The 25003-nt window shown below is 38.5% G+C and overlaps 1 protein-coding gene across 4 annotated transcripts in view; it reads right to left on the bottom strand.

The window, feature by feature from the left end:
* Window positions 1-25003, bottom strand: part of LOC118738824 (sodium-independent sulfate anion transporter-like) — a 63126-nt gene that overhangs the window by 10050 nt on the left and 28073 nt on the right. The window contains exons 1-2 of one of the 4 annotated variants that reach the window (XM_036469816.1): window positions 20375-20443; window positions 587-784 (exon numbers count right to left, since the gene is read on the bottom strand). The exons of 1 other annotated variant lie outside the window; for it this stretch is intronic. The gene's annotated coding sequence lies outside the window, so the exon portion shown is untranslated. Of the gene's footprint in view, window positions 1-586; window positions 785-20374; window positions 20444-25003 lie in introns of those variants that run through there. 2 more of the 4 variants (XM_036469815.1, XM_036469819.1) reach the window with 2 other exon arrangements.

Below are 25003 nucleotides of genomic sequence, written 5' to 3'. Positions count from 1 at the left end.
AGTATTTTGCGTAGAGATTTGCTTATATATCAGTTTTTTTTCATAATAACCGTTATATGATAATTGATTGGTTATTTGGCCGATTTCACCTACATACATATTTCCTCTACTCATGAATATATCAAAATAGTGTATAAAGTGGGTTCCAAATTGAAGTGCGACAGGTACAAAAAAAGCGATTTCATTTTTGATGTGACCATAATAAAAAAATAGGCGTGACTACTCCGCTTTTCTCAAAATTGGTAATCGGTACCACAATCCCAGAGTTTACAAAACAGGTAAACGGTACAAAATCCTATTTCATGTTTGATATCAACGTGAGGTAATCCTTGTAGGAGTAAAGTTTCAACAAATTACGGCCTCTTGAATTTCTCTACATTTGTACATTTGTGCGTCACTGCGATGCGTTAATTGTCAATAGTTTTTATTTAATTAGAAATATTTTCTGTCCAATTGAGAGACAGGACATTTTCTTATTCTGATTAAAATATTTTTCTGAACAGCGAGGTACCTTTTTTCCGCTGTGGATGTACGCAAGGGACGATCATCTACGTAAGTATGTTAATAATTTTGACACTCAACTTACTTTTTACGCCTATCGACCCACTGTGTCAGATTCGCTCTCGTTTTTCACCCCGATTCCTTCACGCATTGTGACTGTGATTTCTGTGTTCGTTGACGTTAAATTAAAAATTTAGAGCGCACGCCAGAGTTTGACCTGCATTGGCACGTTCAGCTGCTGTGTTCTCTTTTGCCGGTTTGCGATCACGTTTTGAGGATAAATCTACAGAGACAAACCAGATGAATGCGGTTTCCACATGAGATAGGCCAAAACAAAAAAACAACTACACATATTTAATAAAGATCGATAGCTGGGATGTGAATTCACGTGCATTTATACATACTACATACATACTAGGAATGTTAATCCCGGCCTTTTTTAGGTCCCGAAAATCCCGGGATTCTTGGCAAATAATCCCAGGATTTTCGGGATTTGTAATTTGCACTAATGGCAATAATAGATACTACTTTTCTTGACCAGTATTGGCTATATTTATTTTTTTATTTAATAATTAATATTTTTTTTTTATAAATGTCTAGCTCATTATACATATAACATCGTGCGATAGTAAATTTTACACACAAAAATCAATATATTCGCGAAACCATGGGCCAAATATTGTAAAATTGTGTTTTTAGTTTTTCACTTTGACTTCAGTAATTCAAAAATGATTAAAACATTTCAGTGAAATGTGCTTAGGGAGGAAGTGTGGGTACCAAATTAGAGAGGAAATTCTGTAGAATTTAATCAGATTAAATGTTTTGGTGCATAAGGTCTGGTAAATATTGAAAATGTGCTTTTAAAATTTTATCCTTGTAATTTCGCAATATTTGTTTCGAATTTCGTCCTTCTAACTTTATCAGCTTAAAAAATTACCTAGTCGTCCTTGTGAATCCAAAAAATTTTTATTTTTTTTAATTCTAAAGAAATTTCCTCTTTCATTTGGTACCCATATTTTTATTCTACATTGCATTGAATTTTTTAAATAACTTTTGGAATTAATCATATCTTTGAAATTACAAAGCCCTTTAAAATAAATCCTGCCGTCAGAGAGAAAAAATAAGAACGCCACTTTAAATAAAAAAGTGGGTTTTAAACCCATTTATTTATTATTTATTTTATGGTATTTAGGAGAGGTAGAAGCAACTTTTTTCGATTTAAGTTGTTGAAAAGTAATGAATATCTTAATCCCGGGATTAATCCCGGGATCCCGGGATTGTGATAACGAGATCCCGAAAATCCCGGGACCGAAAAAGCGAAAAAATTAACATCCCTAATACAGACATATGTATGTACAGAAGTGCTACATTTAAACATTTGTAAATGGAACCTACTCCCATTTTTATAAGCTTTTTTCCTTTTGTTATTTTATTCTTTATTTGCACACCACTCAAAGCAGTATCAAAAGTGTTGAGAATTAATTGGAAATGAAATTGGAATTAATAAACCAATTGAAGTGATCAATATTTAGTAAAGTAAATACATATTATGGCGACATATGTAGAAACTTTCATAATTACGAGAGTTAATAAAAATTAGTAAAGTTTTAAATGAGACTACGGAAAAAACTTGTTACATTATTTTAGCTCCATCTACTGTTGGGAATATTTGCCTCAGACTAGTAGAAGGCAGGTATATCTCAATATATCTGCGAAATGTACGCCTAAGTTGGACAACACGCCCCATCACATATCTAAATCATACAGACCTATAAGCCTAGCTAGAATGAAAGATGTAACTATTCTCCTTATGCTTTTAGACCCATATATTTATGTACTAAGATGGAAAAGGTCCTACGCCAGATGGAATACCTAACAAGGCTTTGAAAGCTGCAATTAGCGAATGGCCAGATTTATTTGTAAAAGTTTTTCAGACTTCGATGGCTCCCGACTAATTCATCTCGACTAGGCGATAGCCGTCAATCTATCCGATCTTGAACGCCGTGCGAAAGACTACCTTAACTCGATGAACTATCCTAACTTTGTACTAACTCAGCGTTGTTAGACTACCTACCCTAACTCAGACCTGCCTATTTTTTGTAACTTAACTCCATAGCTTAACTTTCGAATATTATTCAGAGAGATCGAGAGAGAGAGACAGATTCTGAAAGTACTGTTCTATCAAGACAATGCACGGGTATACACCACGTGTAGTCACCATAGAACAAATCCATCACTTTGGCTACGAACTCCAACCCGATCCACCAGATTAAGCCCCCAGCGACTATTTCTTATTTCCAAAGCCAAAGAAATAACTGAGCGGTAAGAGATTTGAATCGAATAAGAGGCCTGGAATGAATATTTTGAGCTAAAAGGAGATTATGTTGAGAAATACAACTCTTTTTGCCGAAAAATATGTCGTTTATTCACTGACTTTTCAAATTGCTCTCGTAAATTCAGTGTGAAGTACATATTTTCCGTATGATCTCAGCCGCCGAAGTCGGTATGAACACGGAGGACTGTTAGATCATTTTTATTAAATTCGATTATCGGTAATCTCTCTGTCATAAGCGCAAAGCGGTTGGGGGCATCCTTCCTTTGAGGAAAACCAAATTGGTATGCTCTGTGGGTGCTGGCTTCCCCAAGCTCACTCAAGGGATCTTATTCGGCCAACCACGGACGGCATGGACAGTTTGTTGGACTTAGCAATAACGTCGATTATTTTTCCAACAAGAAAGCATTTATAAGTAATGATTTATAAGTAACCATGAAATATTATGACCAAGCCATTATGAGCACTTAAGACAATTTTACAAAGCTGCACGGCACGTAACTGTTATTATGCACAGAGGTGCTTTAAACGTAGGGATTTTGTAGATCATACCACGAAGATACTTTCGATACAATCTAGCAATACTCCAGATGTTGCAACATCTTACGACATGCAAGTATTTACTATTAACTACAATGCGAGTACTTCAACACTTGGCAAGTGTTTTTCTGATGAGGAAGCTATTGAAACGTTCTTTTTTATATCTACATACATATGTACATACAAATCAGTCAACAGAACTTATGAATTTTAAGTTTGTGTAATAGTCTAAAGCTTTAAGCACTTGCATGCTAAGAATACTTCAAAGTGTATTTGACTACCCGCCTTATAGACGTTTATATAGGTACATAGCAACTGGTGAGAGCAGCAATCACTCTAGCAGAAATCCTACCTGTCTAGGAGGTGATAAAACTGTTTACCTAAGTGGTGTGCACTTATATTTGGGCTAGGCGACATCTTAGCGGTAGGCTCAGGCGGAGAATTTTTCCTCCTACTCCAGGTCGCTTTCATCGGTAATGAAATAATGCTGATGGTATAACGCTCTCATATTGAGAAAAAAATTTCGGTTTAAAGCCGGAAGTACGAGATGTCGCCAAGTTGTTCCCTTCACTTTGAGAGAAAACTCATCGGTCATCGCTAGGTTAGGTGAGGTTTGGTTAAGGCAAGTGGCTCAGTTAGACGGTGAGCGTTGGTCCTTCGTATTAACCGCTAAGTTCAAGCAAGAATCGCTTCGTGCAGAGAATAAAGTTTCGCAAGCGGCAGATATTAGTCCCGGAGAGCTCGTTCGGACTCGTTAGAAAGTGTGAACTCAAGTGCATAAGCCGCAAACTATTTAACAAAAGTTGTGCAGTCTAAGATAAAGTGTTGAGATGAATCCCCCTGGTCGTCCGCAATGCAGCTGTGATAAAAGGGGTCTGGTGTGCTATTTAATCTCACTGCATGATAGATCAGTGGCCTGTCAGTACACCCACCAGAATCGAGAGATCCAGCTTCGATAGTCTAGAGAGATCCCTAGAACATTCCCGATCCACCCTTGGCCAGAATGTCCTCGCAGTAGCACATGGCTTGATTTAACGCCAGCGTTCACTCCTCAGTCAGTAGTCAAATAATCACCCCCTCTCTCTTTTCTTAGCGGCATTGCTTCGAGGGTACCGCCGCTGACCAGTTCATCAGCCACGCAGTTACCTGTGATGTCACTATAGTCTGATACCCATACATGTCTGACAAGATAATATTCCGACGCGTTCGAAAGTAAATTAAGGCATTCCCTAAAAAACTTCGAGCGTACCATAAGTAAACACAGGGCTCTGATTGCTACCCGGCTGTCGGAGTTGATGTTGGCCTACTTTACCGCTATCTATAAAAGTGTACCGGTGTCTCCTTCCAGCCGCTGCCTACCGTCCACTCATTTCTTGATAGTATGTGCGTGGAGAAAGACCTAGCTGGTGCTAGGTTAGTCACGCAGGGATGAAGTCGAAGCCCTCGAGAATACCAGAGTATCCAAACCCCGAGTTAGTCAAGCAGCCAGTGCGCCTAAGTCTGACCGCCACCCTTGCTGTAGCTGCTTTACCTGCGATACCGGCAGGCGCTATGTTAAGTATGACATTAAAGGCCATTAAACGTAATGTGCTTAACTATTATTTTCTACAGACAGTAAATAACCTTGGTAGAAGGGCCCAATCTCTCTTACCCATTGCCCGTGTGCAGCTGTATAGAGCCACTGAAGCCTCACTTGCTCTCTCCTCGATATAAGGCCTTGGTACTTGACCATGTCAGAAAGCGACACGCAAATTCCCCCCGAAACAGGAAGAAGTGGCATGGGGTACCCTATACATATGTCCTAGTTAACAAATAGAGTTCCATTTTACTAGGATTTACAACAAGTCCGCAGTTCGCGGACCATCTAGTCATCAGGTTCAAGTATCCCTGAGTTAAGTCGTAGAAGGTATCCAAAAATTGTCCCCCCAATATAAGTGCTACATCATCCGCATAGGTAATCGTCCTGCGCCCTTTACTCGCCAGCTCCTCTAGTAGGTCGTTTACGACCACGATCCAGAGAAGGAGCGAAAGAATACTACTCTGGGCCGTGCCCCTGCTTACCCTGCGCTGGGCGGTGGCACCATTCTACACCACGAAATTTTCATCCAAGAGTACGCTGACTATAGCCCCCGGTAGTACATTGTTAAAGGTCGCCTCTATATCGAGAAAGTCACTCACGGTGAAGTGTTTAGGTAAGACAGCTTTCTCAATCGGCCACTCACTTGCGCACAAGCCCGTATCCACCGAACTACCCTACAAGCGATCGACCAGACTCTCCAGAGTTAAACAAAATCATGAGAGGCTGATTGGTTTAAAACAGCGTTGGGCAGAGAGAGCTTTTACTCTGCTCGCCTCTATACAAAATGTATAGAAAGCTCAAAAGGCTTTCGCCCGCGGGCAAAGCAGTGTCCATCAGTGGTTTAAAATCCCTGGAAGAGATGTGAGAGCTTTCTCCAGCATTCGGTATAAACGTCACGTCATGTCTTCGGAAAGGTTTGTAGCTCTTCCTCATCACCATAGCTAATTAAAAAATTGCTATTCGGAGCTAAGAACTGGACGAACGTGTGGTTAATAGTACAGTGTACTGTTATTATGTATTTTCGCGATAGTCCGATAGACTTTTAAGAACCCCATCAATGCTTTACACCAGTGATGCTCAAGACAGCGCCGCGGCCAGTACTTTTTAAAGCTTTCTATAGATTTTACATATATGAGCGCAGAGTGATGCGCAGAGAGAGCTTTTACTCGATACGCACCTATACAAAATGTATGGAAAGCTTATGAGAGCTTTGCCCGCGGGCAAGGCGGTGCCCATCAGTAATCTAAATGCTCAAACCTTCCTTCCACAACTTACGAGAGCAGAAATTTCAGTGGCGCTTGTCAATTACAAGAAACTCAGCCTGAAAAACACTACTGTGGTCTGAAGGTCTGTACGCTTCGCTCAATGGGAGTTTGCGGGAGATACGTCTCCTGTGTCTATTTTGTAGCCTTCTGAGTACATACACATGTACCTACCTATACATATATCGCTACATAAAGGTGAAAAGGTGCCAAGTCCATTTTTTCAAAATTTAGTATTTGATGCAGAATGGCAGGTAATAGAAACTATATCGATTTTTCGTCTTTCCTGAAAATTTGAAAAAAATGGACTTGCCACCTTTTCCCTCTTAGGTAACGATATGTTAGACATTTTGAAATAAATATGCCAGCGAACATAAAAATACTTAAAAATAGTACATATCGGCTAATCAAGAATGTGCGGCAGTGGCGCGAAAATAAACAACTTTTTATTACAAATTTTGATGGTCAATAATGAACTTTGAATGCAAAAAAAAAAATTGCGTTCAAATGTACGTAGTTCAAGCATAAACCTGTACATGGTATACCTTCTTGCTTTTCGCACAACGGTTCTCGTGCTGTTTGACCAAAACTTTCGCAAAGATAACATATTTGTGCTAAAAAGTTTGCATTTTTTGTTTTGCTTATCGCACTTCTTCAATGAGTAATAGTAGTGTATATGTGTATGTATGTATGTGGACAAGGTCTCAATGAGTTATAAATTAAATTAAGAGATATTTTTGTTTTAATTTATTAGTCTAACGGGCTAAAAGTAAAAGTATAGTCAGACGTACGAAACACATTCGCTAAGATAACATTTGGGTAGGAAGGCGTATATGAAAAACGTTATACATTCATAATTATCTCCACCAAAAGGCATAAATGGTCGGCCGCTGTGGTGTAGTGGTAAGCAGTGCGCGCTTCCACTCCGCAGCTCCTGGGTTCAAACCCTGGTCAAAGCAACATCGCAAAAAATATAGAAAAAAGGTTTTTTCTTAACAGCGGTCGTCCCTCGGCAGGCAATGGCAAACCTCCGAGTGTATTTCTGCCATGAAAAACAGCTTCTCATAAAAATACAATCGCCGTTCGGAGTCGGCGTAAAACTGTAGGTCCCTCCGCTTCGTGTGACAACATCAAGGCGCACGCCACAAACCGGAGGAGAAGCTCGGCCAAATACTAACATATGTGTAAGCGCCAATCTATTATTATTATTATTAAAAGGCATAAATGCCCATTATAAATGCCCCTAACCGGACGTCCAGGAACTGACAAATTGCACTGAAAATTCCCGAAACCGGTCCAAGAAAGACAAACAGAACAAACCAAATAATTCCAATAACTACGATTTCGTTATTTCTACGGAAATGATAGAAGATGTTTGAATCTTTACGTTTCTGTAACCCACTACAAATTGGAGGAGAAGTTGACAAGAAAAATGAGCGCAAGCCTGACCTCTAAGATAGAAGATTTTCTTCAGTAAAATTTTGTCAACTATTTTTTAGCAACTCTGTACGACATGTTAGAAAATGTGATAAGAATTTGTACTAAATTACCCATAAAATTTTATGGCCTTATTCATAAAAAATAAAATCGATTTAAATAGCTCTATAAAGTGACATTTTCATACAAATTTTCGATTTATAAAGCAGTTAAAATCTTTTTTTTTACGAATTTGGCTGTTTGTCAATATCTTGGAAACTAAAGACGATATCCAAAAACTGATAACACCAATCGAAAGATCACATTTTGAAATATATAATTGCATCTATAACCAAAAATCATCAAAATGGCGCTTAGAACAATTTCTTGTCCAGGCGACGATATGTGCTTAAAGTATAATGGCGCCGTCAGAATGGGTACGTTCTGCTCAAGGATGAAACTGACAGTTGAGTAGACTGTGTGTGTAAATACACGCGCAAGACTGGCAACCCTTGCATCGACGACAAAAGATCACGCAAGAAGAAGAGAATGAAAAAAGCCGATTTTTTTAGCGGGTTCTACGCCATCTTGTTTCGCTGGAAAACGCACGAAAAGTTAACAAAGCAAAGAAAACAACGAAAACCAAAATTAACCAAAATTGTTGTCAGCCACTTTAAACACCTAATTTGGGTAAAATTATTCACAAAAAGCTTTAAAACATGTTGCCATGTTGAATTAGCTCTTCTTTAGTTAAAGAAAAGTATAAAATAGTGGTGCTTGAGATGTAAACAAATGCTTAGCTGACGAACCCGCTTCCACGAATTTTTTTTCTCAAAACCAGTTAAAATACAACGTCGCGTTATTGCGTGATCTTGTATTTTCGGTTCATGCGTTGGTAAACTCTAAACTTTCGACGCAATGCAGACAGTTGTATAACCTTGCGTTTACACAAGGCAAGACAATTGAGAATGAGTATTAGTTGCCAAATTTTTTGAGTAAAAAGGAGGCGTCCAGACAATAAACTGTATGAATGTATTGCTATTGTCTCGGCAAGTATGCGGCCATAAAGAACAGCTGATTTTTGTTTACAAATGTATTCTTCATAATTTTCCCGTTTTTTTTTTTAATATGGTTGGGACATGATATTATCTTTATAGATTTGTGTTATTCCTGTCTGCCTTATTCCAGAGAACTTATCTCCTTGGTGTCATTGTTGTTATGAATCGTTCCACAAGTTGTTGAGCCCTGACTCGTACCACGTTTTATTACAGTTTAAGAAACTTTAAACATTACGCCATTTACGATCGGCTTGGAAAAACCACTTATTTTTAGTATATTTTTTTCTTATTATTTTTCTACTACTACTTCTATGTACTTTTGTTAACGCTTAAACAGCGTTGTTATTTTCTTAAGTTTCTGATTTCTTCTTACAAATCTCGTACATTCCCAAAGCCGCCGCAAGTCAATAACCTCTTAATTTTCGCAATTGGTATTGATGAAAGCTGCCAAGAGTGACAACGTAAAACGATATGATGTAAACATCAATCTGGACGTGTGTGCTTCTTTCTATTTATTACTACGCGCCAGTGCGTTGCGGTAAGAGTGATTTAAACTGGTTTCTTTCTGAAAGAGGGACGTAAATATGTACGCATGTATGTACATATATGTATGTATGTGCACAAATTTATGCACAATTAAAAATCAGATCGTGTGATCACATTTAAAATCAAGACGTGATTGAATGTCTCATGGCTTATGTTCAATAAGTATTGGGTAGGGTGATTGGCACGATTTTTCCAACCCGGTTTCAGCCGGTTTTTTTTAAATATTTTTAGGCATTTTTTTAACTTAATTTTTCAAATACCAAGTAACCCGGTATTAGAAACAAAAAAAACGGGAATTCACCTAGTTTATTTATGTACCAGAATCTTAAACTTCTAAACATTGATTTTATTGCAAATGGAACTACATAGAATATTTTTTATTAATTTTATATCTGAATACAGGAAAAATGCGAATAACCGAACACCCTAGTATTCACGGAATCGAAGAATAGTTATGAATATATACTGTTAAATACTCCCAAAATTGAGCCTAGGGCTTTTTTTTGTTAATATTCGCCATGTCTTACATGCTAAAATTTTTTTGTTAATTTTGTTTTAAAACAAATTTAAATCCAAGAATGATACTGTGTACAAAAATTAAGAAAAATCTGCAAAGTTTCAGCAAAATCGCGAAAATACGAATTTATAAAAATAATTTAGGTATTCAGTTTTATAGCCCATTAAATTCTAGTATGGTAACATGCAAATTTCAGATGTCTAAAAATTCGCGTTTTTGAGAATTTTTTTTGCTGGCTTGTCGGAATTTTTATGCTCTCACCCCCTCGGATTGTTCTATACCGAAAAAATACACCCCTATTTTTTTATTTTAAAATCAAAAAATATTTTGAGGAGGCTCAAAGCGCCCCAAGTTTTCGTAGAAATTGTATAGAAATCTTAAAAATCGATATTTTTCTATTGGAAAAGTCTGTTTCTCTGCAGAAGATTCCCAATAATAATACTCAATTATTGATTTTACCATTTTTTAACCGCAACTATAATTTATTGGACCGCCAAAAACTCACAAAAACTCCGAAAAATTCAATGGGGGGTACAATAAAAAATCGCTAGTATTAAAAAATGGTTAAATAAACAATTAGGTATTATTATTGAAAGTCTTCTGAAGATAACCAAAGTTTTCCGATCGAATAATATTGATTTTCAAGAATTCTATACCATTTCTACGAAAAGTTGTTTTTTCCCCATATAAAAATACATGAACACCTTGAGCGCTTTGAGCGACCTCTAAATATTTTTTGATTTCAAAATAAAAAATAGGGATATATTTTTTCGATATAGAACAATCCTGGGGGTGAGAGTATTACAATTCCGACTTTACTGTTTTTGGACCATCCTAATGTACATACATACATTGGAATTCTATTAGACAAAAAACGTATATTCATAAGTGATAAACATAAATTACTGCTTTGATATTTTAATCTGAATTTGATACTTGTTTACTAATTCAGGTGGGATACCTGTGAGAGGTACCACCTGGTAAAGGACAATAATACTTAACTGATTATATCAAAATGTGCTTGAAATTTACCATGCTGTGCAAACTACAAGCATTGTTAAATTTGATTTTGTTTAAGCGACTGCGAGTAGAAACTGGAATAGAATTATATAAACGCATAGCGTTGACAAAATATAGTTTCGCAGAGTTGGGATTATTATAGCTACATAGGTAATCTTAATTCACTTTTACGGGCAGAGTTTGGAAAAGCTAGCTTATTATATATGTAGATATTTAGCTAGGTAGGCATCTTGTCTGTCAGTAAACGGAATAGAAAAATGCAATTCCTTGCTTTCGGATACTCAAAAATCTTACAGTCTAATAGCCGAGATCTCGAATTGGATATGTGATTAAATTAGATGGTTGAAAACTACTTCAATTTTATGGGCAGATTGGCGTAAAGGGCGTAAAGGATGCAGATATTCTAAGTTCCATAGAATGTTGAGTTGAATACTTTGCTCATTATAAAGTCATATAGATCAGTGGAAAGACTAGAGGTAATTACAAAACCTAGGTTAGTCACTTAAGGCACAAATTTAAGACACTTATCAGTAATATATATAGATGTGGTGTAACGTAATACGTTTGTAATACGCCGAACAGTGGTCGGAGAAGCCATGTTTTACGCGAAAAATTGGAAAAACGTTTACGATGTTATTAAAACAACTGTAGGATCATAGTTCCTTTGTCATGCTAAATCTGAATATGCCATAAAATCTTTAGTTTGGCAGTTGACAGCTGTCAAATTAATTGCCAATTCCTCTAAAAATAAAAAATAAGTCTTTGTAAAAATACTAATGATTAGTTTTTAGGCACGCTAGTCAAGAATTTTATGTCAAATTAAAACTATGACAGTTGACAGCTGTCAAATTTAGTGTCGATTTATTTAAAAATTTAAGAAATACCACTTATTGGGTTTTGAGACAAGCTATTAACGAATTTTACGTAAAGTAAGCTGCCAATTCTTCTATAAAAAAGAAAAAAAAAAAAAAAAAATGTTGAGTTTCACTTGTAATGTTTAAATAATCTGAATAGTAGGGGTCGCAGTATTGAGCCTTGGCGAACACCAGCGCACAAAGGTTTACGACCAGAAAATTCGCATTCCCACTACAGCCGGTTCTACGTACCGGAATGACTCGGGTTTTACTCGACCAAGGGCTGTTGTTTCGGCGATCTAACCCCGTTTAGGTCGGCGAAGTATCACAGAAGTTGGTCGTCCATATGGCTACATTCGCTACGTATACTTCTGTTCAGGGTTGGCATCGAGTCAAACCCAGGGCCAGAAACCTACGCCTGCTGTGTATGCCAGAGACGACTACACCACAACTCCACCTCAGGCAAGTGCAATGCTTGCGAGGGGTGGAGCCCCCTCAGAGTCTGCTCAGGACTACGGACACATCGGAAGTGGACCACATCTTTTGTTGCCGCCTGCTGCTCAAACAGAGCAGCCTCCACGGCTAACCCCAGTCCACCTGAGCAGCTCAATACAGACACCACTGCACCACAACACAACAACACAATAGACCACACCACAACCACGACAGACCACATAACAGACACAACCGCACCACCACCCACAACGCCGCCGCCAACAACTCCTAGTTCCTTTCACAATCTGCACGGTATGTCAGACCAGAATATTCCGTAATGTGACATCAGCAAGTGCAACACCTGCCTTGGCTGGTGTCACTTTAGGGCGTGTTCAGTTCTGCGCACCACGCGAGATTGGACGAGAAACTTCGAGGGCCCGTGTTGCGCTGCTCGGTCGCAACCCCAACTGCGACGCCACCCACTACCACCACAGGGCGGCAACCTCCACAGCAGCGCAAACAACCAATGGCGGCAAGGTCACACACATCCCTTACACCCCGCATAACTACACGTCTGCCGAACCACATGAAGCTCCTTCAATTCAACTGTAACGGACTTCAGTGCAAGATCGAGGAGATAACCGTCTTCATGGGAAGGCATGGTATATTGATAGCTGCGGTCCAAGAGACGAAGTTGCACAGCAATTCAACATTGTTGAATTGTGCCGGGTACAACGTGCACCGTCGAGATCGCGAGCGAGATAATGGTGGTGGCTTAGCGTTCATCACGCGCCACACCGTGCAGTATCGTCAAGTAAGTTCCGCAGGGTTATCACTGCTGCTGCAGCTCGCTTCGTACCGTCAGGATGCATTACTGACCCACGTCCAAATTTCCCTGCTAAAGCGGCTGTTCTAGCCGACGAGCGTGACAGCCTTCGTCAGGCCGATCCCGGAAATCCCCATATCAGGGATCTCAACGCGGAGATTTGGCAACTAGTGAGCGTACATAAGCGGAAGAAGTGGGAAGAGCATCTGAAGACCTGTAACTTCACTTCTGGTGTGAGTAAGCTTTGGTCACCCGTGAGGTCACTGTCCAATCCGACGAAGCACGACGACAGGGTCGACATTTCTTTCGGCAACCATGCTTCGTCGGACCCGGAGCGATGTGCGAGCTATTTTAGCCGGCAGTTCATACTGCATCCTCCGGTGGACAAAGCCAAGCGTCGAGTGACCAAAAGGCTGCACATACTGCCAACAACCTGATTTCACCAGTGGTGAAGTTCAGGTGGCCATCGGGAAGACGAAAGCCTCCAAAGCCATGGGTCCCGACGGAATATGTATGTTGATGCTGAAAAATTTGGGTCCTGCGGGAGTAGCGTACCTAACGGAGGTCCTCAATATGTCTATGGCCACTCCCATCATCCCAGACATCTGGAAGGTGGGGAGAGTGGTCCCGCTGCTCAAACCGGGGAAACTAGCCAACAAAGGAGATTCTTATCGACCGATAACACTCCTTTCCCCGGTAGCGAAGACACTAGAGGCCTTGCCGATCCCGTATTTCACAAACCACCTGACCCCAGCGAAGCATCAGCTTGGTTTCCATAAAGTGCACAGTACAACAACAGCACTTAATGCCATAAACACTCAGATAACACGTGGCCTTAACCGCAACCGTCCCAGTGAGGGAACTATTCTAGTAGCGTTGGACCTGTCAAAGGGGTTTGACACCGTCAGCCACTCCACACTACTACAAGATATAGAGGCCTCCTCTCTCCCACAGAGGCTCAAACGGTGGTCGGCGAATTATCTGAGTGGTCGACACTCTTCGGTAATGTTTAGAGACAAATCGAGAAAACTTAGAAAAATAAAACAGGGGGTTCCACAGGGTGGTGTCCTTTCCCCGCTACTGTTTAACTTTTACATTTCAAAGCTCCCTCAACCACCAGAGGGAGTCTCGATTGTCTCCTACGCCGACGATTGCTCGATCATGGCGACTGGGCATGGAGTTGATGACTTGTGTTCGAAAGTAAACGGGTATCTCTCCGAGCTTTCTCGCTTCTTCACTGCAAGGAGCCTAACCCTCTCCCCTACGAAATCCTCTGCGACCTTGTTCACCACCTGGACGAAGGAGGTCGGGCTACCGCTGGGAATTCACGTCGATGATACACCAATTCCGACGGTGAATAACCCCAAAATACTCGGAGTAACCTTCGACAGTCTGCTCTCCTTCTCTGCGCACGCCACCCCCATTTGTCAACAAAGTACAGAGCCGCCACAAGGTCCTCAAGTCGCTAGCCGGCAGAACTTGGGGCAAAGATAAAGAAACGTTGCTGGCAACATACAAGGTAATAGGCCGGCCGGTTTTAAATTACACAGCACCAGTGTGGTCGCCGGGGACTAGTAGGACGCAGTGGATGAAGCCGCAGACATCTCAAAACATCGCACTACGGACAGCGACTTAATGCCTTCTGATGTCGCCTGAACACCACCTACACGACGAGGCGGAATTGCTCCCGGTCAAGCAGCATAACGCCATGCTCTGCAAGCAATTCCTTGTCGGGAGCCATAAACGTGGTCACCCGAATGGGCAGCTGCTTGCAGAAGAGCCCTCGCCCAGGCACATCAGGAGAAATCTCTACGAACTGACGGACAAAGTCCAGAGGTTCATTAAACAACCTCTGGACCCGTCGGCTTATCGACAGGCCCTGAACGGCATTCACAGGGAGTCAGTCTCGAGTTATGTAGACTCCAGACTTGTGAATGCCGTTCTAGGCGCACAACCACCGGACATAGACGAGGCGGAGCTTCATCTGCCTCGGGAGACAATAACCACAATAGCCCTACTTCGCTCTGGCTACTGCAGCAGGTTGAACTCATACCTGAGCATACTAAACGCGGATGTGCCGAATGAGTGTCCGGCATGCGGAGAGGCACCTCATGACTCGAAGCATCTCTTCGTATGCCCGGAAAACCCAACAACCCTAACGCTTTTTTCCGTTTTGGACTAAAATCAGACCGTAATTGAGCCGGAGTTATGGCATTTACAGGATGGGATTTGGTGAAGGTGCCGACAGTCTCCCTGTTAATTCCGTTTATGGCCTGTCTATACAGTGCAGGGTCCAGGGGTTGTTAAGTGTATTATTGGATCTCGTCCGTTGCCTAGGTGGAGACTCCGCCTCGAGCAAATGCCTGTCCGGGTACTTACGTCTGTAGAACCCAACTAGGAACTGCTTGTTCCGGGATCGCTTTTCTTGTGTGTTGCACACTTAAATTTCAGTCGACGGGCATGCATTCATCGGACCATATTCTGCATAAGAGTTGCATGCACCTTATCAGCTCTTCGCCGCTTTACTATAATGGCTCGGCTGGCAAGCCGTAATCTCCAGCAGCTGTGTTGTTTTTCAGCCACGTAATTGCTACTGGTACCTCATCATAGTCAGGCAGTGGGACTTCGACTCCATTGTTATCGCCTTCTCCACTACTTACAATGCTTCTTCCATTTAAAAGGGTGGACAAGTGTGCCCTTCATAATTTAGATACGTTCTAGAGATCGGTCACTAGGTCTCCGTCGTTATTCTTAAAGGAGTTCGCCCAGATCTTGGAGGCTTCCGTAAGTCGCCTAACTCTCTGGTAAAATTTTCGGGCCTTTTTCCTGTCGGCCAGCATTTGAAGCTCTTCGCACCCATGTATTTCGGCCTCTCTCTACTTATTGTGGCAAATACGTTTCGCTTCCCTCTTCAGTTCGCTATATCGATCCCATACATGGAATTTGATTTTTTAAACAGGTGGCAACCATATACATGTAGTTAAGAAATAAACCCTTTTCATGCACATTTCGATTGATACCCATCTCTGAATAATTCATTAAACTTATTAAAAACTTTGAATCTAATTTTTTAACAGGTAGCAACTCTTAAGAAAAATAAACCTCTCAAGCTTCTTACTGACAAAAAATTAAAAAATTATTTTATGCATTAGCAAAAAACGCATTACTTCAAAAAGTGCAGCTCGGTGCGCACGGCTAAACCGCAGCAGGCATTTGTCTTTCCGAGGACATCAACCAGCCGGTCAGAGACACCTTCCCCATTAAGGGTCCGGATATTACAGGTGCATACCCTAAAATCATAGTCCTTTATGCTTGTGCCGTGATCATCAAAAGAAGGGGCGGGACTTATACGTGGCGGTACCCAAACCCGGCGCAATCGGATTTGGTCGCTACCCAGAGGATACGTAGATATATATATCTGGACGTAACGAGCTGCGATTTGAACCGTACACAAATGAATCACTTTTGGACACTCCCTGGTGAATGGTAGCCAAAAGCTTTGCCCACTTACGTGGACTTCTATCATGCAACCATCCTCCTGGACATCACCGCTGGTGAAAAACAACAGCACAGGGCTTTGGCGCTTGGCTTTGTCTAACGGAGGATGCAGAGTGACTTGTCGGCTAAAATAGCTCGCGCATGACTGCGGGTCAGGGGAGGCGCCATCGCCCTACGATTGACCAAAGATTGCTCCCATCAGAGGCGAATTTGCAAGTCTTCAGGTGCTCTTCCTACTTTTTCCGCCTATACTGGTTCACAACTTGCCAAATCTCTACACTGAGACCCCTAATGCGGAGATTCCCGCGATCGACCTGCCAATCCGGCTGCGTTTCCGTGCTGCGCTCAGCAGGCATGAAGTGGGTTTATTTTTAATTAGTTCACGTTATCGTGAGCGCGATGAATGCATGTGTGTATGTTAGGGATGTCAATTTTCGGGGTTTTGTCGATCCCGGGATTTTCGGGATCTGAAAATACAATCCCGGGATCCCGGGATTGTCCCGAAATTCAGGCAAAAGTGCAACACATCCGTGATCATCCTATTATAGTATTTTAAATCAGATTGATATAACAAAAAAAAGTACAATTCATTGTAATTCATTTACATATTTATTAAGGCGATAAATCAGTATTTTCAATCAACAAAAAACAAACATAAAATTTGACAAACATATATGTATGTATGTACACTAGAGGTTTACGCCGACAGGCTTTGCGGCGGCGGCGTGGTCAACGTCAAAAATATTCGGCGGCGGCGGCGACGCCGGCGCGTCTGGAAACGCCGGCGCTACTTCTCATAAGGTAGATTTCAAAGAGCCATGAGGCTACAAATCTTATCATTTCAACTCGTCAGCGTTAGGCATTCGCCATGCCAATTATTCTATTATTATAATTCTATTTATTTCATTATTGAATTAGTTTTAAATTTAAATATTGTTACTTCCTACTTGAATTAAAATGTTGAGTGTCTGGCGCTGATTGATGGGCGAACAGAAGAAGGTCTGAGGTATATACATACATACACACACGGATCTCTATATTCTCTACAGATCCGTATGTACTATTTAAATTTAAAGAAAAAAAAAATTGTTTAAAGTTTAGTTATTGGGGTAGTTTATGTCGCTCTCAATAAATTTTTGCAATGGTCTTATCAACTCGAACCAGAATGGGACTTTTTGACCCACTGTTGAAAAAAATGGCTTATAGATGGTTAAAACTTCCACTAAAATATGAAGCGCCAAATTTTTCTAAGGAGAACCGAATGTAATGAAAAATAATACTAATGTTTACCATAAAGAGGGAACTTTAACCCTGTGTAGAAAACATAGCGATGCGAGGGAGCAAAACCTTCCTGGGGTTTGACCACCACTAAGGAATGCTAACGTAATTTTCACACAGCCACCTAGTACTTGTATACGTATGTGGGACCCCAGAATAAAATAACTTACGAATGTAAATATTAGCAAAAAAGTGTTTGTTTAAAATATTAAAAAAATACATAGAAAAATCAACTTGTCTTTGATTTATCTTCAATAATTGAGGAGTTAGATGCAAAGAGGCCGCTTCTATTAAAACTGCTTTCTGAGATATTGGAGCTAAAGTTTTTGATGTGTTATAAGTTTCTTGTTGTTGTAGTAGGTGTATAAAAAAGTAGTATTTTTGTAGTATAGAAAAGAATTGTCTACTGCGGAAAAAAATCGTTAGATTACCAGTATTCGACCCTAATTTAACTGTAATAAACGCTGTCGTCAAAAAATATGTTACCTATGTTTTTTCTAAGTTATGCTATTTTTGGAAAAAAATAAAGGAGATCATACTCTTGTCCAGTGGCCCAAATTATGCAAAAAAACTAATTTAAAAATGTAATTTTCATTTCGTAAAATTGTGTTTTTATACAATATTTAGTTCCTTCAAACGATGTATTCAATGTACATACATCATGAAAATTTTGTACAAAATTCCTTAGGCGCCGAACGCCGCCGCCGCCGCCGCCGCGCCGATATTTTCGTAACTCGGCGGCAGCGCGTGAGGAATGACAAAAAACGGCGGCGGCGGCGGCGTGGCTCGGCGGCGTATACCTCTAATGTACACATCCTCATTAATTTATAACATAGTTTTTGTACTACAAGGTCAAATGCATATACGGTCACTCACAGAAATATTTTGCATAGATTTTTTTTGCAATACTCAGAATATTTTTCATGGTATTTTTTTTGTTCATTTAAAAATATATATATATATATATATATGTATGTGCAATTTTGAAGTTGCGAAAACATCCCGTCGACATTTTATATTTTTTTTTTTTGCTACAAAAAATTCGTTATAAGGAAGAAAATGCCCAACATCAGTAAAAACAATTCAAAAATCAAGGGAGTTTTTAGTAACATTAAAAGTGCACTTTATTCTATTAAATTGAATGGGCTATAAAACTACATAATGGATTTTTTTGTAAAAATTATGATTACAAAGTTTGATATTTTTATGATAATTTGGTGAACTTAAACCAACTTTCTCTAAAGTGTGAAATTTTGATTTACATGATTTTTGTTGAAAAATGAGCTATATATTTTTTTTTAATTAACAAAAAAATACCATGAAAAATATTTTGGATATTGCAAAAAAAATCGATGCAAAATATTTTTGTAAGTGACTTATTTGGTACAGCAGTAACTGCCTATGTAACTATATAAAATTTTTTTAATCACGGTTTGAGATCAACTTAAGATATTATCAGTATATTTAAGTAATAATAAAAAAGTTAACACATTTAAGTAAACAATAAATATATAAGTGCATCACCTATTCCATTTCGAGCGGAGCAAAATTATTCCTTCTTTTGATGGTAATGCGATCTTAAAGAAATTATAGCATTAAGGGTTGCAAAAAATTCTTAATTTGCTCTGAGAGGGGATATTTGTGATACAAATTTAATTGGCTAACAAAAAAATTGTTTCCAGCAATCCCGGGATTTAAATCGACTAATCCCGGGATATTCGGGACTTAAAAAAGACCGGGATCCCGGGATCCCGACCTCCCGGGATCCCGGGATTGACATCCCTAGTGTATGTACATATATAGTTTAGGAAGTTTGCTGCTTTTATTTTGCACAATACTGCATGTTTTTATCAGCAACAGACTTAACTAACATGTGTGGTAAGGTCATTTGCTTAGACTAGCGTTCTCATTGATAAAGTATGTAGGTAAATACATATATTATCATGTATGTACATACATACATAAATGGGTATTAGATTACAATACCCTGCAAGAACAGTGTCAGCCATTTGACCATTAACCTGACGATCAGAAATGAAATTAATTTGTCAGTACGTAGAACAAAGTTTATATCAGTTTCTTAAGAGCACTATGCGAAAACTGTAGTTATTGAACCAATTTTTCCAAATATTATATGTATGTATAGTATGTATTCACAGAAAACCTAATTAAAACAATTGGGTTATTTTTTCTTTCTTTGCCCTTTTTAGATTTGCTAAATCTGTTCTACCAGAAACGGAAACAACGCCATGTAGATAAGAAACATCCTTTGCCACAGCGGAGCATTGATTTTGCACACAACTGAAACATATACACACGCACACACACACACAACTAACAAAAAGTTTAGGTACATACATTGTAAATAGATATGTTCAAATATTAGCCGCATAGTTTTAAATTTGCAAAATGTTTCAAGCTATTAATATTAATTGAATACTTTGCATTTGCAAATTTCATAGAAATGTATGCATATCTTTCACTGGCAAATGTTTTGATGTTTACATTATTAGTGTTATATGAATATGTATGTTTGTGCGTATGTGTATACACATGTATGAACTCAGCGGAGCCCTGAAATTTTTCTGCCGTCTTATTGGCAAACACAATACGACAAAATTTACTTTCTCTTCACGCAATTGTTGTTGCAGAATATTATGCACTTAATTAATTGATTGTGCACTACAAAACTCGTTGGAAAAAAGCGATTACCGTAAATTTTCGCTTTGCTGACACTTTTTTATTTCTCTTTTACACTTATGCGACTGCTTCCGATGGCTGCCAAACAAACTCTACCAGCTGTTGCCGCAATTCAACGATTTTTTTTTATTTCGTACTGTACTGCACAGCAGTGTTGCCGCGGCCGTTGAATATAATTTACCAAAATTGTTCAAAAAATGTGCTTAATCCCGTTAAACTTAAGCAACTTATTTAACGAACTTTAATAAAACGAAAAATGCTTGGTGTTATATTTGTTTGAATAAAAGCTTTTCTTATCAAGCTTGGTAAATGGGTTATAGAAATAAAAAGTAGCAAGAAAGTAAGTAAAGGCAATCTAAGGCTCGTTTTATCGTCAAAAGTAAAGATTTTATAGTCTAAAAGCACAGTTACCCACGGACGCAAAAACGGAGAACGTGTCAGCTGACACGATCTATCTTATGCTCCCACCGCATGACCGTGACGTAGACGTTGATTCCCTCTCTTTCTATCAACAGCACACTTTATATCTTTCTAGGTACTTCTACGCTACGCTACGTATACGTTCGTGGGTAACCGCGCTCTAACAGTTGCTTAATTTCAAAACTATTACCTACACATTCTTTCAGGCTTTTAACATATATGTATACTCCTATAATAAAATGTGCATGGTGATCTTGTCACGCGAATGAAGTTCTAGGTCGCCTCCGAACGGCAAATGGATTATATGACAACATTTCCTGGAACTTTATATGGGATCTGGATGACAATCCTCCCAAAATAAAATTGAAAAATGGATCGAAATGATAACTCTTCTGACTATAGGTTTTGAGGAAAATTATCCTTTTTGACTATTTTAATCAAAAAATTTAGCATAACGAAGAAAAAATTGCCAGGGAGCAGCATTTTCCCCGAAAATTTGGGAGCAGGAAATTCGAACTTTCGGAGAGCTGTTTGACAGTTATTTTGACAGCTCAACTCCCGCCATTTAATTTGCGTGTTTTACACATAAAAGTGTGTTTCACATAAAAGAGTTTTCAGATTAAAGTTGTTAATAAATTAGTGCGCGGAAATTTCAAGTCTGTGTTTTAAATTAAAGATCAATTTTTTAACTACACGGGTAAGTTGAAAGATTTTAATTTAGATCGCGCGTTTTCTTGTAATAGCCCTCCTTTTTGACATTCGTAATACCTACTTTTTTCCCGAAATACATTTTCCCTTTTTCGAAGATAGTTTAGAATAGGAGAATAGGGAAAAGAGGAAAAATCCTCAGGGAATTATTATTCATGATAGGAGGAAAGAGAAATGAGGAAAAATTACTAGGGAGTTTTTATTTAGAATCGGGCTGTTTAAGTAATTTGCATTTAAAATTGCAAAAAATGTCGAATTCAACCATGAACGGAAGACACAAGATCACGTAAGAACAAGAGAGTGAAAAAAGTCTATTTTTTTTAGCGGGTTCTACGCCATCTTTTTTCACTGGAAAACGAGCGAAAAGTAAACAGAGCAAAGAAAACAACGAAAACCAAAATTAGCCAAAATTATTGTCAGCCACTTTAAACGCACAATTTAGGTAAAATGATGTATCAAAATGCTTTAAAATGTGTTGTCATGTTGAATTAACTCTTCTTTACTTGAATAAAAGTGTAAAATAGTGGTGCTTGTGATGTAAACAAACGCTCAGCTGACGAACCCGCTTTCGCAAACTTTTTTCTCAAAACCAGTTACAAATACAACGTCGCGTTCTTACGTGATCTTGTATTTTTGGTTCATGGAATTCAACCTCACTTTTTGATTTGTAAACTGTAGACCAATTGAACTGAAATGTCGATGCTGCCACACGCGATTTTTTATTACAAATTTCATTATTTATCGAAGTATTTATTTTTATAAAAAAAAAAAAGCGCCGCGGGCGAAAATTTTCATTATTGATCGAAGCATCGACTTTTATAAAAAAAAAGCTCTTTAAAAATAGAGGAGTTTTAATATATGCATTCAACCAAAGAACGTAAATGTATAAGAAGCGACAACTCGTTCAAGTCGGCGAGTGAGGTCTGAAAGGTTGAGATGAGGAGTTCGCGTCCGTTTTAACATCCATTTTCGTAAATGAATTCGCCGCACATATGGTTTCGCGGCGATAAAGAACGTTAAGAAAAAGTGACCGATGATAGAAATAATAAAATGAAATGAAAAAAAACATGGCCGCAGCTCTTTTTGTTTATTTGCTGACGGCATTTAACAATTTGCATGCGCATGTGCATAGATTTACTTTATTTTATAATTTTAAACAAATATAAGTAAATTAAATACATGCGCTATGCAAGACCTTTATAAACTTCCTCTTTAGTATGGTACCTAGTTGTAAAGTTATAATTTATGCATTAAATTACCCTTTTTATATCAACCAAATGTACATTTAAAATCAATAAATAATTTACATCAATTTGTACAAATATACTCTTGCGATTTTCCTTCTACATATGTATGTTTCTACATCCATGCAAATATACGTTCGTACATACGTACATATGTACATATACGCATGCCACTAAAATACAACAATAACAAATTCATTCATAAACGCATGCGCATATTCTTCAAGGTCAAACTCATTCATTCATAAATTCAATGACCATACTTCTACCCGCAAACTCATCGCCCACAAGCGCAACTTCTGCGCGAGGGCCACAAAATTTCTAAAATGTAAGATTGAAGAAATCACAGCCAGTCAAATGAAAAGTTGCAACTCCGCTGTAAAATCCGAGGACATTTGCAAAAATAACTTATCTCGAGCTTAGCCATTATTTCTCTAAATTTCTAAATACAGTGCTCCTTCTGACTTTTAAACTATTAATTAGTTGCTTAAGATTTTATTTTAATAAAAAACAAAATAAACATACATTTTTTGCACAAATGGCCCATGATATTTTGATGTAAACTCAAAACTTCTAAAATCACATACATAAGTGGTTTTACAACAAATGTAACTTGGCAACATGGTTGCCTTCACCAACTTCGGCCATCAATTTTAAAATTTTTGTAAACCGATCGCTTACGATTTGTTTACAGTTGACTCTAGATACTACGAGCAACATGTAAAAGAATTAACAAAAATTTAATTATTTTCCATTATTGATAATTGCGAAGCTATGAAGCATGTATAAGTGAGTGTATACATACAGACCTATTCTGCGTTGGTAACACAAATATTGTTTACTATCACGAAAAGATTCAAACACAAAATCGTACATTAACCTATTCTGCGTTAGTAATCAGATTTTTCTAGCGCATAATAAAGCTCCTCTCTTTGTTTAAACCCTTTTCGCATTCTGCGCACTTTTGTAACCAGTAAAATTTGTTACCATCTCATAAGCAGGTAACAAAATATTGCCCCATGAAATATGCAACAACAGAATTTCTACAAAACTTCATACCTGGAATGCTGAATAAATTAAAACGTTACCACGGTACCTATAATTGCGGTTACAAGAAGTGGTAACAATGTTTGGCAACAAAATTTGCTGGTTACAAAATATCCGGTAACAAGCAGATTAGAGCTACAAGAATTCAAGTTAGGAGTAGCCTACTGTAAACGTACATATGTATGCGCGTAAATATGTCAGAACGCGGCATTTTGCAGGAATTTAAGAATTTGTCATGATGAAGATGGCGGAGGACGTGGGAGAGATGGAGACAACTTATGTTTCACATTTACGCGTTTGTTTTGGCGGAGGATGTGAGAAAGACGAAGACAACTTATGTTTCACATTTATGCGTTTATTTTTTGCATACATATGAACAAAAAATTGGAAAACATTTATTCTTGCCCGATAATAACAAAATGTATGCATACTCATGTATAAATGCATAGATTTAAATTAAACTTATGCCATCTGTATATAATAAACATTGGTTTTGTAATAAAGCCGCCGTATATACACTATCCTTCAAATCTCCCAACACACCATTTTTTGCACTTTAAATATGTAAATTTCCAGATGAAAACAAAACATAAGTACACTCATATATAAATGCATAGATTTCTTATTAAACTAATGCATTTTTATATAAAAGTACACTGGTTTTGTTTAAAATAATGATCACTTTTTACCCACAGACGCCATCAATCGGCACTTGTTGACGAACACTTTGCACTTACAAACACTTTTATTATTAATATGGAAGCTTTCACATACACGCACTTCAGTATTTTACACATTCACTGAATACTATATATTTTACACCTTCATTTATTTATTTCCTAAATTAAAATACACTTTTCAACAACTTGTGCAAAATAATCAAAGAAGTTCGCATTTGCCGCTTTTCTTCTGTTTTGCTGACATTTTCCGCATTCGAGGCGAAAATCAAAAATCTGCCGCGGACAGAGTCAAAAGGGAGACGAACTCCTCATCTCAACCTTTCAGATACGGTCAAAATCGACGCGGCACATTTTCAAAGTAACGAGTTGTCGCTTCTTATACATTTACGTTCTTTGATTCAACGTACATACAAGTAGTCAAAGTGTATACCGTGATTGTGTGCCCTTATTTGTGATGTATTTCTTTTAAAACGTATGGTAGCACACATATTGTTGCGATTATCCTTGAACCCTCGTCCGGATTACCCAAATATGCTCGGGCT

This window comes from Rhagoletis pomonella, unplaced genomic scaffold (genome assembly GCF_013731165.1).
Source record: "Rhagoletis pomonella isolate Grant_MI unplaced genomic scaffold, Rhpom_1.0 Rhpom_scaffold_00005, whole genome shotgun sequence".
Taxonomy (NCBI): Eukaryota; Metazoa; Arthropoda; class Insecta; order Diptera; family Tephritidae; genus Rhagoletis; species Rhagoletis pomonella.
The sequence above is the reverse complement of the archived record's forward strand: the minus strand, read 5'-3'. Positions and strand labels throughout refer to the sequence as shown.